The sequence below is a fragment of the Bos indicus genome, chromosome 11 (assembly GCF_029378745.1).
Source record: "Bos indicus isolate NIAB-ARS_2022 breed Sahiwal x Tharparkar chromosome 11, NIAB-ARS_B.indTharparkar_mat_pri_1.0, whole genome shotgun sequence".
In the NCBI taxonomy this organism is placed as follows: domain Eukaryota; kingdom Metazoa; phylum Chordata; class Mammalia; order Artiodactyla; family Bovidae; genus Bos; species Bos indicus.
The window spans coordinates 73125341-73143147 of NC_091770.1; the positions used below are offsets into that span (position 1 = coordinate 73125341).

Here is a 17807-nt window from a genome sequence, read left to right on the forward strand (position 1 = left end):
ATGACTGACATCCCACATATGGTGACCTGAACCCCAAGAGAGATGGCACCAGATAAAATGGACACAACTTCTCAGCCGGAAGGGACATTTCGCATCACTGTTCAATCTCCATCTTTTGCAGAGGAAAGAAATGGGAGATGCCAAGAGCAGAAATGCTTTGTTTCTAAGGTCACAGAGCAGGAAAGAAACAGAGCTCTGACTGGAAGATAGTTTTCATCCAGACTGGGACACTTTTGAGAGTGAAAGAAGTGCTAACAGGAACAATAGGTATAAACCAGGATGGCAAGTGTAAAGCAGGGTCGGACCATAGGGCCACCCTATCCCTGAGAGAGCCCTCTGAGCCCTTATGTAGATGCCACATCACACCATTCCTGGTTCACTTCAGCTCTAGACCTGGTCTCCAGCTAAGCCCTGCTACCCGCCAGAGTGATTCACAGGCATTCCATTTCAACAATCACACTTGAATTTGGTCCTCTTTTATTTTCTATCCTAACTAAGGCCATCACCTTTCACCTGGTTCCCCTCACCTGGAACTCTTCTTAATCCTTATAACCAACTGGTCACCAAGTCCTGGCGATTCTGCTTCTGCCACTTGTCGTCTGGCCCTTCCTCCTCTCTGACTCTGCTGTTGCAGCCTGTCTTCAGTTCCTCCTCTGATGTCTTTCCTCCCTTTGTATTTCGTACCGAAGTCACTCTGGATTTGGGCTGAATCTGAGACTGCACAGGTGTGAGACATCAAGCAGAGCTACCTAACTGGTTGCTACCTGGTTGCCCACCCTCTAAATGTTGTAGAATGTTCCAGAACCTTTCTAGTGCTTTTTAACCATTGGCAGATCTCCAGGGACCTCAGTGTGCCCAAACATATACATCCCTTCATTTGTTTAGGGCTCAAGAGTCATGTGGGAAGGAACTCAGCTTCTCTCAGATCTGTCCCTGGGCTGAGATGGCTGGAAGGCAGCTGGCAGCACGGAATGCAGAGAAGCACCTGGAGGGAGGAGGATACTCACAGAGAGGCCAAAGTGGGTGTGGGGTCTGGAAGCGAGAGCCAGGGGCCTGGATGGTGTGTGAGGCTGCGCCTGAGTTTCACCCTCCGGGAGAGTCTGTGTGGGAGACAGAGAGGTCTGAGGGGAGGAGGCAAGAGCTGGTTGACTGGGGTCCCAGCTGCTCTGCTATGGGTTCCCCCTCCGACAAGGTGGATGGTGACAAGTAGAAAGGACATACCAGAGGTCAGGTATTTGGAGGAGGAGGCTGGGAAGGGGGGTTGGCCCTGGCAGAGGCCCACTGTTGGCCCAGAGGCCAGGCTGTGGCAGAGGCTGGCCAAGCTGCCCGTAAGTGGGCAGAGTGGTCAGTGGAGTAGAAAGATGGTGAAAGTGGGCAGCAGCAGCTTGGGTTATGTGTAAAACAACTCTACTCCACCCCATCTAAAAGGACTGATGAACTTCTCTGAGCCCATGAACTCCGAAAGGACAGAGAACATCTGGCTAAGCACCTCTGAGAAGTCTAGGAAATGGTGTATCCAATTTTGCTTTCAGAAAATTTTTTTTTTTTTAAGATTTTTTTGATGGGCACCATTTTTAAATCCTTTATTAAATTTGTTACAATAGTGCTTCTGTTTTAGGTTTTGGTTTTTTGGTTGCACAGCATGTAGAATCTCAGTTCCCCCCACCAGGGATCAAAATTGCACCCCCTGCGTTGGAAGGCAACGTCTTAACCGCCAGGAAAGTCCCCAGAAAATTTTAACTGTAAACTAGAGATAATAGTATTATGAATCCCCCTGTACTCCTCTGCCGGATGCCCGGCGGGGCCCAGCGGGAGCCTCCCCCAGCTCGGAGAGGGGAGGCGCTGTCCATGTTTACCAGTCCGTGGCTGATCATATTTATTTCTCCTCCTTATCAAATTTCTAAAAAATAGCTTTGAGACATAATTCACATACTATACAATTCACCCATTTAAAGTGTACAATTTCAGTGTTTTTAGTATAGTCACCATACTGTGCCACCATCACCATGATCTAATTTTCAAACAAATCATCCTTCCCTAAAAGACATTGCTAACCATTAGCAGTCTGTCCCTTTCCCCAGTCCTCCTCCATCTGTAAACAATTGCCAGTCTACTTCCTGGCTCTATAAATTTGTTGTTTCTCTACATTTTCATACAAATGGAATAATAAAATGTGTGGTCTAATATGACTGGCTTCTTTCACTTGGCATTAGGTTTCAAGGTTCCCCCACGTTGCAGGATGTTTCAGTACTTCATTACTTTTATTGCTGAATAATATTCCAATGTATGGATAACTACATTTTACTTATTCATGGATAAGTTGATGGATATTTGGGTTGTTTCCACTTTTTTGGCATCATGAATAACACCGCTATGAACATTTGTGTACACGTTTCTGTGTGGACATATGTGTTCACTTCTCTACCTTGCGGTGGAATTGCTGAGTCGTATGGCATCCTGGGTGTTCATTGGAAGGACTGATGCTGAAGCTGAAGCTCCAATACTTTGGCCACCTCATGTGAAGAGTTGACTCATTGGAAAAGACCCTGATGCTGGGAGGGATTGGGGGCAGGAGGAGAAGGGGATGACAGAGGATGAGATGGCTGGATGGCATCACTGACTCAATGGACATGAGTTTGAGTAAACTCCGGGAGCTGGTGATGGACAGGGAGGGCTGGCGTGCTGCATTTCATGGGGTTGCAATGAGTTGGACACGACTGAGCGACTGAACTGAACTGAACTGATGGCAACTGTATGTTTATTTTTATTTTTTTGGCCATTTCAAGTAAAACGTGGGATCTTAGTTCCGTGACCAGGAATCAAACTTGTGCCTCCTGCATGGGAGCACAGAGTCTTGACCACTGGATTGCCAGGGAAGTCCACTCTGTGTTTAACATTTTGAGGAATTGCCAAGCTGTTTTCCAGAGTGACTGTACTGTTTAACATTCCCACCAGCAATATATGACAGTTTAAATTTCTCTGCATTCCTGCCAATGTGTATTGTTTTTTTAATAGCCATTCTAGTGGATTTGAAGTGGTATTTCATTGTGGTTTTGATTTATTAATATATTTTCCTTAATGACTAATAGTACTGGGTATTTTTCCATGTGCTTATTGGATATTTGTATATTTTCTTTGGAGAAATGAAGATACAAATTCTTTGCCTATATTTAAATGTCTTTTTATTGTTGAGTTGCAAACATTCTGTGTATGTTCTAGATATAAGTCCTTTATCAGAGATATGATTTGCAAATCTTTTCTCCCATTTGGTGGGTTGTCTTTTCACCTGATAGTTTTTGGCAGCACAGAAATTTTTGCTTTTGATGGAGTCCAGTTGATCCATTTTGTTCTTTTATTGCTTGTGTTTTTGGCATCATATCTAAGAAAACATTGTCTAACTTAAGGCTACAGAGATTTACTCCATGTATTCTTTTACAAATTTTATAGTTTTAGCTCTTACATTTAGGTCTTAGGTTCGTGGTCTCTTTTGGGTAAATTCTTGTGTATGGTATGAGGTAGGAGTCCAGCTTCATTCTTTTGCATGTGGATATCCAGTTGTCCCCACACTGTTGAAAAGGCTATTCTTTCTCCCATTTAATTGCCTTGGCAATCAAAGATCAGTTGAACATAAATATCCTGATAGAAGTTTGAAAAGATCTTGGATATCTTATCACTTCATCTATGTAAATATTTCAATATGTACCTCTAAAGATAGGACATGGAACAACAGACTGGTTCCAAATAGGAAAAGGAGTACATCAAGGCTGTATATTGTCACCCTGCTTATTTAACTTATATGCAGAATACATCATGAGGAACTCTGGACTGGAAGAAACACAAGCTGGAATCAAGATTGCTGGGAGAAATATCAGTAACCTCAGATATGCAGATGACACCACCCTTATGGCAGAAAGTGAAGAGGAACTAAAAAGCCTCTTGATGAAAGTGAAAAAGGAGAGTGAAAAAGTTGGCTTAAAGCTCAACATTCACAAAACTAAGATCATGGCATCCGGTCCCATCACTTCATGGGAAAGAGATGGGGAAACAGTGGAAACAGTGTTAGACTTTACTTTTTTGGGGCTTCAAAATCCCTGCAGATGGTGATTGCAGCCATGAAATTAAAAGACACTTACTCCTTGGAAGGAAAGTTATGACCAACCTAGATAGCATATTGAAAAGCAGAGACACTACTTTGCCAACAAAGGTCCATCTAGTCAAGGCTATGGTTTTTCCAGTGGTCATGTATGGATGTGAGAGTTGGACTGTGAAGAAAGCTGAGCGCCAAAGAACTGATGCTTTTGAATTGTGGTGTTGGAGAAGATTCTTCAGAGTCCCTTGGACTGCAAGGAGATCCAACCAGTCCATTCTGAAGGAGATCAGTCCTGGGATTTCTTTGGAAGGAATGATACTAAAGCTGAAACTCCAGTACTTTGGCCACCTCATGCGAAGAGTTGACTCATTGGAAAAGACCCTGATGCAGGGAGGGATTGGGGGCAGGAGGAGAAGGGGACGACAGAGGATGAAATGGCTGGATGGCATCACTGACTCGATGGACGTGAGTCTCAGTGAACTCCAGGAGTTGGTGATGGACAGGGAGGCCTGGCGTGCTGTGATTCATGGGGTCACAAAGAGTCAGACACGACTGAGCGACTGAACTGAAAGATAGGAACTTTTTTCATAAAACTTAACTGTAACTAATAAACTAACAGTTTACTAATAAACTAACAAAATTTAACTGCAACTAGTAAACTAACAATATTTTCCTAGTATCATAAAATATTTAGTTGGTGTTCATATTTTCCCAGCTGTCTAGTTGGAGAATTTATTTACAATTTATTTAAATCAAGTTCCCAATAAGCTCTATGCATATTTTTCTTGCTATTTATTTATGGGAGAAACAGGACTATTTGTCCTGTGGTTTTCTTATAGTCTAGATTTTGTTGATTCAGTCCCATAGGATAGTTTTATATGTTGCTTTATCTTCTAATTTTCTCTAAATTGGTAGTAGATTGTTGGTAGTAAATCAAATACAGATTATTTGAGTTTTGCTTTTTTGGCATAACTATAAGAGAGTGGTCCTTCCATCAGGAAACACACAATGTCACGTTGTCTATATTTCATGTCAGCAGTCATTGCTGATCCTTGCTTAAGTGTTACCTTCCCTTTAAAACACCTAATTTCCCAAGATAGAACTGACTCATTTTTTCTCAGTGTGCACACCACACCACTGCCATAGAATGTATTATGTTGTATTATTAAACACACCGCCCCCATTTAATCTATTGCTATGTGATTCTCCACATGGACTAATCATTATGTGACTTACAACGGGCATCAACAGATAAGGCAAAATGGTCCTTGAACTGAGAGGATGACATTTGAAGTCTAGTGGCTGTGCAAGTGACTTAACCTCATTCCAGTGGTGAGAGCCAATTGTCAAAATTACAGAAATTTGACAAGTGGGTTATTAAACACAGCTATTATCAAAATTTAAATTATAAAAAGTTACAAATAACTTACATTAGACAACCATAGTAAAAAGTTAAAGTGTTAGTCGAGTCTGACTCGTTGCAACCACATGAACTGTAGCCCACCAGGCTCCTCTGTCCATTGACTTCTCTAGGCAAGAATACAAGAGTGGGTAGCCATTCAATTCTCCAGGGGATATTCCTAACCCAGAGATAGAACCTTGTCTCCTGCATTGCAGGCAGATTGCTTTACCATCGGAGCCACCAGGGAAGCCCTGCTGCTGCTGCTAAGTAACTTCAGTCATGTCCGACTTTGTGCGACCCCATAGATGGCAGCCCACCAGGCTCCCCTGTCCCTGGGATTCTCCAGACAAGAACACTGGAGTGGGTTGCCATTTCCTTCTCCAATGCATGAAAGTGAAAAGTGAAAGTGAAGTCGCTCAGTCATGTCTGACTCTTCGCGACCCCATGGACTGCAGCCTACCAGGCTCCTCCATCCATGGGATTTTCCAGGCAAGAGTGCTGGGTTGGGGTGCCATTGCCTTCTCCGGGGGAAGCTCTAGACAACCATAATAAATACTTAAACTCATGACTTCATTATTTTATTACATTTTACTATTTTCTATTCTATTACAGTTATTTTTGTCTATTGTTTCTGTACAGTGGAAAAACTATATAATGGTGTGCCACTATTCATCTCTTCCCAACTCTGTGCTCAGTGATACCTTGCTGATAGCTTGAAACTGGCCATAGTGGGAATATTTATACCACGGAAGTTGGAAAATGCCATGAATCAGGACCTTTTTCTTAGAGAGTGGTTATAAAACATTTACCAGTACACCGTTGACTCTCATTGTTAAATGGGGATAAAAATAGTACCACTTCATGTAGGATGTACATAAAGCACTTGGCATGGTTTCAGATACACATTTTAATAAGTGGTAGTCATAAATTTTCTTACTTGTATCTCATCTCTGAACTGTGGCTGAGGGCAGCTGTGCTTTCATTAGGCATTTCTAAGGCAAATGTACCATGGAGAACTACACATCCATTAGAAATCATGCTGTGAAAGTTAATAAACAGAACCCTCATTTAAAATGGAGTTGGGAGGCCAGAGGGGTAAACTCTCACGTCCTACCATTCCACTGTCAACTGCAGACCCAACAGAAAGGCACTGTACCTTTGCATCTCCAATACAGGAAGAAGGTTACTACCTCACTACCTGGCAAAAGGAAGGCAGAATTTCTCCCTGCTAGGCAATGGCCTACTCAATCAGAGATTGTCACAACTCAGCCAATGAAAAGTCATTATATCTTGAATTCCCAGTTTCCTCCAATGGATTCTGTTTAAAATAGCTCCTCCCAACTCCCCCTTCTCCTCTGTAGAAGAGTTTTCTCTCCTTTTTCCTCCAGACTTGCCTGTGGTTCTACAGACTGCCTAGCCCAAATTGTTAATTCTTCTTTTTTAAAAATTAACCAATCTATTTATTGTTTTGGCCGCACTGGGTCTTCATTGCTGCACGTGGGCTTTCTCTGGTTGCGGCGCGTGGGCTTCTCGTTGCAGTGGCTTCGCTTGTTGTAGAGCATGGGCTCCAGGGCACAGGCTCAGTAGTTGTGGTGTATGGGCTTAGTTGCCCTGTGGCATGTGGAATCTTTGCAGACCAGGGATCAAACCCATGTCCCCTGCACTGGCAAGCAGATTCTTAACCACTGGACCACCAGGGAAGTCCCTCAAATTGTAATTCTTGCCAATTCCTGAATAAACCCATCTTGAAATGAAATAGATGAATTTAAGAAGGTTGAAGGTCAATATATAAGAATCAACTGCATACTCTATTCTGTTTTTAAATTCATCTGTTAGCAGGCTATATAGACCAAAGAACAGACTGGAAATCTTCCTACTGATATTGGGAACATCATATGGATATTGTCATCATGTGTTCTTATAAAGGGCTGGGACATTCCTAAGGCCATTTTTTTAATGAGCTCAATTTGTTGACTTTCAGCACTCAGTCAAGGTGTAACATTGTGTTTATTTCCTTTTCTTAAGTTCTCTATAATTAAGAAGAATTCATTGAAGATTTTCTTTTTTATTTCTGTGATATAAATTATAAAATGTCTTATAAACCTGTGAAGTAGGAAAGAACCACAATTTGGTTGGCTTTTGTAATTTACCTACTGTAGTTCATTAGGCAAGGAAACCAAGAAAGGAGCTTATTCAAGGGGATTTTCATTGCATATTTATATTTTATCATAAAAGAAGAGAACATTATAGGGATAAAGAGAAATTGAAACCCAATCCTTATCTATAGGTTGTTCCTGAAGTGCTCCTTCCTAAGAATAAATAACTCATGAAATATTTATTTCAGGAAGCTAGAATTTTAAATTTTGGTCAATAGTAAACACAGTAAATCAAGCTACACCTCTTATAATTTGGACTTTTAATTTTTTTAGTGGATACACTTAGTTTTCAAGTGAATAATGATGCATGTTTATCCAAAACAAAACATTTTGACTGCAAATAGTATTTTTTTCATAATTTTATTTATTTAATTTTTGGCTGTGCTGGGTCTTCGTTGCTGTGCAGGCTTTCTCTAGTTGCAGTGGGCAGGAGATGCTCTTCGTTGCAATGTTCGGGCTTCTCATTGCAGTGGCTTCTCTTGTTCCTGTGTATGGGCTCTAGAGTGCACGGGCTTAGTTGCTCACTCTACTGTGGAGAGTACTGAGTGAATAGTTGAACACTACTGCTTCAGTGGTTGCAGCACTCGCGCTCAGTAGCTGTGGTACACAGGCTTAACTGCTCCGCCGCGCATGTGCCATCTTCCCAGATCAGGGATCGAACTGGTGTCTCCTGCATTGGCAGACAGATTCTTTACCACTGAGTCACCAAGAAAGCCCTATAAATGGTATTTTAAATAGTATTTTAAGCTTAAGAAAAAAGTAACAAATAACATGTTTCGTTATTTTCAATATTCCATATTTTTAAAAGATTTTTTAAATGTGGACCATTTTTAAAGTCTTTATTGAATTTTCTACAACATTGCTTCTGTTTTTTGATTTCTTGGCTGAGAGGCTTGTGAGATAGTCGTGTCTTGAACAGGGATCGAACCCACACCCCCTGTATTGGAAGCTCAAATCTTAACCACTGGACCTCCAGAGAAGTCCCATCATTCCATATTTTAAATTTTGTTAATTTCTTCTAATTAAGCTTCACAGTCACAAAGATGTTTTTAAACTGAAGTTTCATTAGCCTTTTCATTTCTTGCTTTTAAATGGTGATGTTTATGTTCACAACATGAAAAGCTTCAGAATCCTTTAAAAATTACTTTATTCAATAGAGAGATTTTGTATTACTTGTCTTTCATACCATTCAGAACCACACTAGCCTGAATAAACATTTCAGATGGCCTTGGTATCATCTGGGCCCAAGCAACAGCAAATAATGAAGCAAAACTGTAGAAACTGTCCAACCTCTTTTGTGTGAATCAAGTCAACGAATTAGCTGAGGCTCCAACAGCTTTGCCTTTGTCTGCTGAGACGGATTGTCCAATAACTCCACTGAAATTGCAGTCCCAGCAATAAGACACATAGATCAGTGAAAGAGAATAGAAAGCCCAGAAATAGACATAGGCAAATATGGTCAGCTGATATTTGACAAATGAGCAAAGGCAATTACATGGCAAAAGAAAGAACAGTCTTTTCAACAAAGAACAACAGGACATCCACATGCAAGAGGAGAGAACCTAGACCCAGACCTCACACCCTTCACAAAAACTAACTCAAAATAGCCTCATAGACCTGAATGTAAAACACACAACTATAGAACTCGTAGAAGACGAGAGCCAGTAGAGCTCGGCAGAGCAGGAGAGCCTAGACAATATTTATGGTTCTGAAAGACCTGAGTTTCCTTCTCCAGACTTAAGATCTGACATTTTGAAGAAGGCAGCACAACATGGTTGATATTGTATAGTCAGGCAAGTTATCCTATCATGAACTACAGATTTACCCTTACCACCTACTTTGCTGGCATTTTCATCAGTCTTCTCACCACCAACTGGGCAGCAGGGATGGAAGACAGCAACTGGGCTTATGGTCAAGCCAAGAAGTTTCCAGAACTTGTGGGAGAGCTCCCACCCAGTTACTCACATTGTGAATGAACAGCTGGTAGCAATGCCTTCTCAGTAAGTTGAACTCTTGATCACGTATGTGAGAGTTTATTTCTGGGCTCTCTGTTCCATTAGTCTATACATCTATCTTTATGCTAAGACCATATTGTTTTATGTTTGTTTTTTTTTTAAATTTCCTGTTGAGGTATAATTGGCACATAAGGCTTCACTGGTAGCTCAGTTGGTAAAGAATCCGCCTGCAATGCGGGAGACCTGGATTTGATACCTGGCTGGGAAGATCCCCTGGAGGAGCACATGGCAACCCACTCCAGTATCCTTGCCTGGAGAATCCCCATGGACAGAGGAGCCTTGGGGGCTACAGTCCATGGGTCACAAAGAGTACAGTCCATGAGGTCAGAAAGTTGAATTCTTGGTCACATACGTAAGAGTTTATTTCTGGACTTTCTACTCTGTTCCATTAGTCTATACATCTATCTTTATGCTAAGACAATATTGTTTTATAGTTTTGTTTTTGTTTTTGATTGAGGTATAATTGACACATGACACTATTAGTTTCAGGTATATAACATGATGATTCAATATTTGTATACATTATGTGATCACCACAATAAATCTAGTTAACATCCATCACCATACATAGTTATGGATATTTTTTTCGTGTGATGAAGACTTTAAAGGTCTAGTCTCTTAGCAACTTTCAAATATATAATACAGTGTTATTAACTATAGTCACTATGCTGTACATCAACAAAAATGAAGATTCAACCTACCAAATGGGAAAAACATTGGCAAATCACACATCTGATAAAGGGTTACCATCCAAAGTATACAAAGAACTCATGTACTCAATAGCAAAAAAACCCCAAATAACCCAATTTAAAAATTGGCAGAGGATCTCAAAATACATTTTTCTAAAGAACACATATTCAACATCACTAATTAGAGAAATACAAATAAAAATCACAGTGAGATATCACCTCACACTTATTAGAATTACTGTTATCAAAAAGAAAAAATAACAAATGTTAGCAGGGTATGGAGAAAAGAGAAGCCCCAAGCAGTGTTGGTGCAAATATGAATTGGTGTAGCCACTGTGGAAAACAGTATGAAGTTTCCTCAAAATATTTTAAATAGAACTATCAAATGATCTGGCAATTCCACCATGAGTATTTATCTGAAAGAACAACACCACTAACTGGAAAGGGTATCTACACCCCCGTGTTCCTTACAATATTATTTACAATAGCCAAGACGTGGAAATAACCCCAATGTCTGTCAATGGACAAAGAGAATGATAGACATATACACACATGCAATACAATGGAATATTCAGTTCAGTTCAGTCGCTCAGTCGTGTCTGACTCTTTGAGACTCCATGAATCACAGCATGCCAGGCCTCCCTGTCCATCACCAACTCCTGGAGTTCACTCAAACTCACATCCATTGAGTCGGTGATGCCATCCAGCCATTTCATCCTCTGTTGTCCCCTTCTCCTCCTGCCCCCAATCCCTCCCAGCATCAGGGTCTTTTCCAATGAGTCAACTCTTCGCATGAGGTGGCCAAAGTATTGGAGTTTCAGCTTCAGCATCAGTCCTTCCAATGCACACCCAGGACTGATCTCCTTTAGGATGGACTGGTTGGATCTCCTTGCAGTCCAAGGGACTCTGAAGAGTCTTCTCCAACACCACAGTTCAAAAGCATCAATTCTTTGGCACTCAGCTTTCTTCACAGTCTGACTCTCACATCCATACATGACCACAGGAAAAACCATAGCCTTGACTAGATGGACCTTTGTTGGCAAAGTAATGTCTCTGCTTTTGAATATGCTATCTAGGTTGGTCATAACTTTCCTTCCAAAGAGTAAGCATCTTTTAATTTCATGGCTGCAATCAACATCTGCAGGGATTTTGGAGCCCAGAAAAATAAAGTCTGACACTGTTTCCACCTTTTCCCCATCTATTTCCCATGAAGTGATGGGACCAGATGCCATGATCTTAGTTTTCTGAATGTTGAGCTTTAAGCCAACTTTTTTACTCTCCTCTTTTCACTTTCATCAAGAGGCTTTTTAGTTCCTCTTCACTTTCTGCCATAAGGGTGGTGTCATCTGCATATCTGAGGTTACTGATATTTCTCCCGGAAATCTTGATTCCAGCTTGTGCTTCTTCCAGCCCAACGTTTCTCATGATGTACTCTGCATAGAAGTTAAATAAACAGGGTGACAATATACAGCCTTGACGTCCTCCTTTTCCTATTTGGAATCAGTCTGTTGTTCCATGTCCAGTTCTAACTTGCTTCCTGACCTGCATATAGGTTTCTCAAGAGGCAGGTCAGGTGGTCTGGTATTCCCATCTCTTTCAGAATTTTACACAGTTTATTGTGATCCACACAGTCAAAGACTTTGGCATAGTCAATAAAGCAAAAATAGATGTTTTTCTGGAACTCTCTTGCTTTTCCGATGATCCAGCGGATGTTGGCCATTTGATCTCTGGTTCCTCTGACTTTTCTAAAACCAGCTTGAACATCTGGAAGTTCACGGTTCACGTACTGCTGAAGCCTGGCTTGGAGAATTGTTAGCATTACTTCACTAGCATGTGAGATGAGTGCAATTATGCAGTAGTTTGAGCATTCTTCGGCATTGTCTTTCTTTGGGATTGGAATGAAAACTGACATTTTCCGGTCCTGTGGCCACTGCTGAGTTTTCCAAATTTGCTGGCATATTGAATGTCAGGTCCATGAATCAAGGCAAATTGGAAGTGGTCAAACAGGAGATGGCAAGGGTGAACATCGACATTCTAGGAATCAGCAAACTAAAATGGACTGGAATGGGTGAATTTAACTCAGATGACCATTATATCTACTACTGTGGGCAGGAATCCCTTAGAAGAAATGGAGTAGCCATCATGGTCAACAAGAGAGTCCGAAATTCAGTACTTGGATGCAATCTCAAAAACGACAGAATGATCTCTGTTCGTTTCCAAGGCAATGGAATATTACTCAACCATAAAAAGAAGAAAATCCTGCAATTCTTGTCAACATGAAAGGCATTATGCTGAGTGACAAATACTGTACGATCTCACTTAATAGTGGAATCTAAGACAAATGAAAAAGGAGCTCATAGATACAGAGAACAGATTGATGGTTACCAGAAACAGAGGGTTGAGAGGTAGAGTGGAATGAGTGAAGGTGGTCAAAAGGTGCAGACTTCTAGTTATAAAATAAGTCCAGGGATGTAATGTACATGATCATGACAGTGGTTAATAACACTGTATAGTATATTTAACAGTTGCTTAGAGAGTAGATCTTAAAAATTCTCATCACAAGGAAAAACAATCTTGCAGCTATGTCTGGTACAGGATGTTAACTAGATTTATTGTAGTAATAGTCTTGCAATGTATACATACATCAAATCATTATGTTGTGCACTTGAATATTATGTTATATATCAGTTATACCTTAATTTAAAGAACAGAATACATTGTTTAATTTTCATATATTTGTAAAATTTCCAGTTCCCCTTCTATTAGTGATTTCTAGTTTCATTCCGTTGTGGTCAGAGAAGATGCTTTTAATATTTCAATCTTACTGAGACTTGTTTCATATAATGCTATTTCATAAATGACCAGAGTCTATTCTATTTGCTACTTATGTGAGCACTTTTCATTACAGTCATTACAATATTATGGGAATTCAAATTTTAATAAAGACATTTAATCAGTTTAAAAAAAGGAATTGTAAACTCTAATCAGTTGTATATAATATACCTCTATGAGGTACAAGATACCCATATTCAGTGGTAATATTATAGTATATACACATCTCGTATTATTTTCTAAAGTACTGCTCTATTTTTACAACAGATATCAAGGAGCAAAAGTGCCCTCCATTAGGACATGGACTCCCAGGGAAGGTAAGCACCCAGACATGGGAATCAGACCCACCTGGGATAGGGCCTGAGTTTTTCTCTCTGCTAGCATGATTCTGACAAGTTGCATAATTTGCTGAGTTTGTATTGGGTTGGTCAAAATTTGTACTGAGTTAATCCCTAGGTTGGGAAGATCCCCTAGAGAAGGAAGTGGCAACCCACTCCAGTATTCTTCCCTGGAGAATTCCATGGACAGAGGAGCCTGGTGGGCTACAGTCCATGGGATCACAAAGAGATGGACTCAACTGAGTGACTAACACTTTCACTGGGTCTTCCCTGTTGGCTCAGTCGGTAAAGAGTCTGCCTGCAATGTAGGAGACCCCAGTTCAATCCCTGGGTTGGGAAGATCCCCTGGAGAAGGAAATAGCAATTCACTCCAGTATTCTTGCCTGGAGAATTCCATGGACAGAGGAGTGTGGTGGGCTACAGTCCATGGGGTCACAAAGAGCCAGGCACACCTGAGTGACTAGCACTTTCACTTAGGCATAAGACGTGATGGGATGGAAAACCCTGAATGAACTTTTTGGCCAGCTCGATATTCATTCACTTGCCAAATGGGGACAATAACACCTACCTCATGGAGGCTGTATCTAAAGTCAGAATTAACTGAAATCAGATTATAAAAAGTGGATGGCATAGCAGGGAATTACGGTGCACTGTGTCCAGCCCTTTCCCTTTGAGGGCTGAAACTAGCATCTTTGAGGACCCTAGGAATCCCTCCATGATCCTAAGAAAATACCACAAGAATGTCTGCTTTGCAGTCCCCTTTTCTCACTGAGAACTTCCCAGCAGAAAATAGGGGCACGAGAGATCAGGTTCATTCATTCAGCAAATACTTACTGAGTGTCTTCCACGTGCCAAGTCCACAAGGTACAGTACGTTCCCTACATATGAACCTTCAAGTTGCGAACTTTCAAAGATGTGGACACGCATTCGCATGTCCAGTATTGTAAGTTCACATTTCTGGCATACATTGTCACATGTGTGCGTCCTCTACAAGTGGTTGAGCTTCTGTATACCGTACAGTACCGGATAGAACACAGTAGTGCAGTATCTTTATTTCAAACCCAGGATGTCCAGAAGCAAGCATAAAGGCAGCCGTGCGGTAGCTGGAACTATTGTACTTTTCAAGGCACTGTACTGTAAGATTAAAAATACTTTCTTCATTTCTTGTCTTTGTTTTTTACATATCATTTGTGTGAAAACCTGTAACAGTATTATAAACCTATAACAGTACAGTACGATATAACTGATTGTACTAGCTGGGTACCCTTATTAATCTTGTTGGACTTACGAACAAATTGGACTTAGAAACACGCACTTGGAATGGAACTCATTCGTGTGGGGGGGACTTACTGTACTGCAGACACAGCAGGGAGTAAGAGTCGTCCCTGCCTATACGGAGCTTCTAGCCCAGTGGGGAGACAGGCTACAAACTACTGAACAAGTAAATTCTAACATGTCAGGTGCTGGGAAGAACTATGGAAGAAAACAGAAAGCAAGGAGAAAAGGGTAGGGAATCCAGGGCTGGGGTGGTTGTTGCTGTTCTGTGCAGAGTGGCCAGGGAAGGCATGAGTGATAAGGGGACATTCAGGCAGGGACCAGAAAGAAATGATGGTGTGAGCTGTTTTGACTTATGGAAGATGAGTTTCTCAAACAGAAGAAACGGCGAATGCAAAAGTCCTGAGGCAGAGCATGGTCAGAATGGGAGGAGGGGCGATGGGGGAGATTTTAAGGATTTGCGTTTTTATTTTGGTGAGATACGAAGCCTTTGAAGTATTTTGCAACGAAGCATGATGTAATCTAAATGTCTTCAGAGGTCACCATCCACAGCATTGAGAAGAGCCCATGGGCAGGCGAGAAGCAGACCCAGCAGGGCTCTTTCTGCTGGAGCTGATGGATGCTGGCCTCGGTAGAACTGTGGTGATGGGGGAGGCAGGGGGGTTCTAGGTGTATTTTGAAGGTTCAACCAGTGGGATTTGATGGATTGGGTTTGAGGTGTGAGAGAAGGAGAATTTGAGGATGGTTGGAGCAACTGGAGGTTATGACTTGGTTGTTTTCTGAAATGGGGAAGGCCATGGAAGAGTTGGGCAGGGAAATCCAGAGATTCCTTTAGGACAGTTACAGCAGCGGGTGTTTGAACAGGCAGTGGATGAGTTTGGAGTTGTGGAGCTACTGGAGTCATCAAGACATCAGGGTGTCTAAAGCCATGAACTTGGATGAAGTTCATTGGGGCATCAGTGTAGGTAAAGGGGAAAGAAGTGGTCTGAGGTCAAGACGATGAAGAGGACACAGCAAGTCTGAGGAGGACAAGGGAGGGAGGGAGAAAGTGGTGTCCTGGGAGCCAAGTGAAGATGTTTCAGGAAGGAGTGAGACAGGAATGAATCAACATCTCAGGTTCGGCACTGCTGTGACCCCAGCAATAACTATCCTGACAGGGGATGGGGATGCAGCGTTGACTTAATATATTCAAGGAGAAGCAGCAGAGACGAGTAGACAGCCCTTCAGGGAGTTTTGCTATGAAAGGGAATAGAGAAATGGATGGGAGCTGGAGAGGGATGTGGAGACTGGAATCAAGGGAGGGTGCTTTACTTTTGGGTAACTATTAGAGACCTTCCAGCATGTTTCAAGCTGTTGTTTGCCCTACTCTGGTGTGAAACATGAAAAGAGATTTCCCCTCTTCTAGTTTTCCACTTCTCTAGAAAGCATTTTCTTTCAGACTTCTCCAGTCAGTGTTATTCTCTTTAATTACTGTCACCGGTTTAAAAGGGGAAACTCAAGGGACTGTTTGAGCCCTGCCTTGTGCATCTCACTGGATTTATCACAGCCTAGCAGTGGAGGTTTTAACACCGTCACAGCCCTGTACTTGGTTCTTCTAGTCCTCAAGGAAGTGGAGAGGCACCAGGATAGAGTGGACACACCCTGGATTGGGAGGAGGGCTACCCAGGCTCCCTGCAACCCCACTCAGTTATTATCAGCTGTGTGATCATGAGCTGTCATGTTGCCTCTTTTGTATGTGTAAACTAAAGCCCTGCAATATGATTTCTAAGTGACCTATTTGTCCCTTAGTTGCCCTTGCTTTTTTGAGAATTTGACTGTGCATTTATTTATTTTTAATATTGATTTGGCTGCACCAGGTCTTAGTTGAGACACTTGAACTCCCAATTGCAGCGTGTGGGACCTAATTCCCTGACCAGCGATCGAACCTGGGCCTCCTGCATTGGGTGCTTGGAATCTTAGCCACTGGATCACCAGGGAAGTCCCAGGCTATGCATTTAATATTATCCTGCATTTCTAGGTGTCTGCTGTGTTGCCTGGCTCAAAGCACATATGTGAAGCTTGATCAATTCTCATTTATGTGTTCATTCATTCAGCCCTTTAGCATGATTGACTGGGCAGCTACTATGGTCCAGGAAGAGTCAGGCACTGGAGATCCAGTGGTAAACCAGGCAGATTTTATCCCTGCTCTCAGAGCCTGCTCCCTAACTAGAAGGGCTCTCCTTAGTCTTCACATGGACCATCAGCTCTGTAGTGTCCATCACCTGTCAATGTTATTTCTCCCATTGTGTTTCTGGAAACCACATCCTTGGGGTCCACTCGAGATCCGTTGTTTCCTAGGCCAGTGGCACAGCCCCACAGGATCTCCCTCTTTCCCGGTACACTTGTTCCTTTGGCTAGAGTATGTCCTCCAATAGATTCCTGAGAAGTCAAACAAGGGAAGGAAACATTTAGCTGTTTGCCTATTTGGGTACATCACTTTACATTTGACAGGTAATTAGAATGAGTGTAGAATTCTACATAGAATATCCTTTCACTCAGAGTTGTTTTCTAGGTCTCCATATTACTTGAGGAACATTTATATACATTCAGGTTCTTGATTCTTTTATATGTGACCTATTTTTCTCCTCTGGATTTAAAAAAAATTTTTCTTTTATCCTTGGAGTTTCAAAATGTCATGATCAGTGCAGATAATTTTTTGTTTTTTGTGCTAGGCCAATCTGGAGACTAAAATCCCTCAATTCTGGGAAGTTCTCTTATATCTTTTCTCTGATAATCACTTTCCTTCTGTTTTCCTATTTTCTTTTTCTAGAGTTCCAGCTAATCAGATTTTGGCCTTTAGATCGGTCCTCTAAATTTCTTATCATTTCCTCCTGTGTTCCATTTCTCATTCTTTTGTGTGTGTGTTTTTTAATTTGGGGAGATTTCCTTGACTTACCTAATTCTTCTCCTGAATCTTTTATTTCAGTTGACAGTTTTTATTTTAGAGAATCCTATCTCATTTCCTTTTTAG

The 17807-nt window shown here is 41.5% G+C and overlaps 1 long non-coding RNA gene across 1 annotated transcript in view; it reads left to right on the forward strand.

Annotated features, from left to right (window-relative positions):
* LOC139185817 (uncharacterized) overlaps window positions 1-17807 on the forward strand; it is a 36746-nt gene that overhangs the window by 1896 nt on the left and 17043 nt on the right. Inside the window, exon 2 of the long non-coding RNA XR_011569348.1 lies at window positions 13452-13501. This is a non-coding gene — a long non-coding RNA (uncharacterized lncRNA). The remainder of the gene's footprint in view (window positions 1-13451; window positions 13502-17807) is intronic.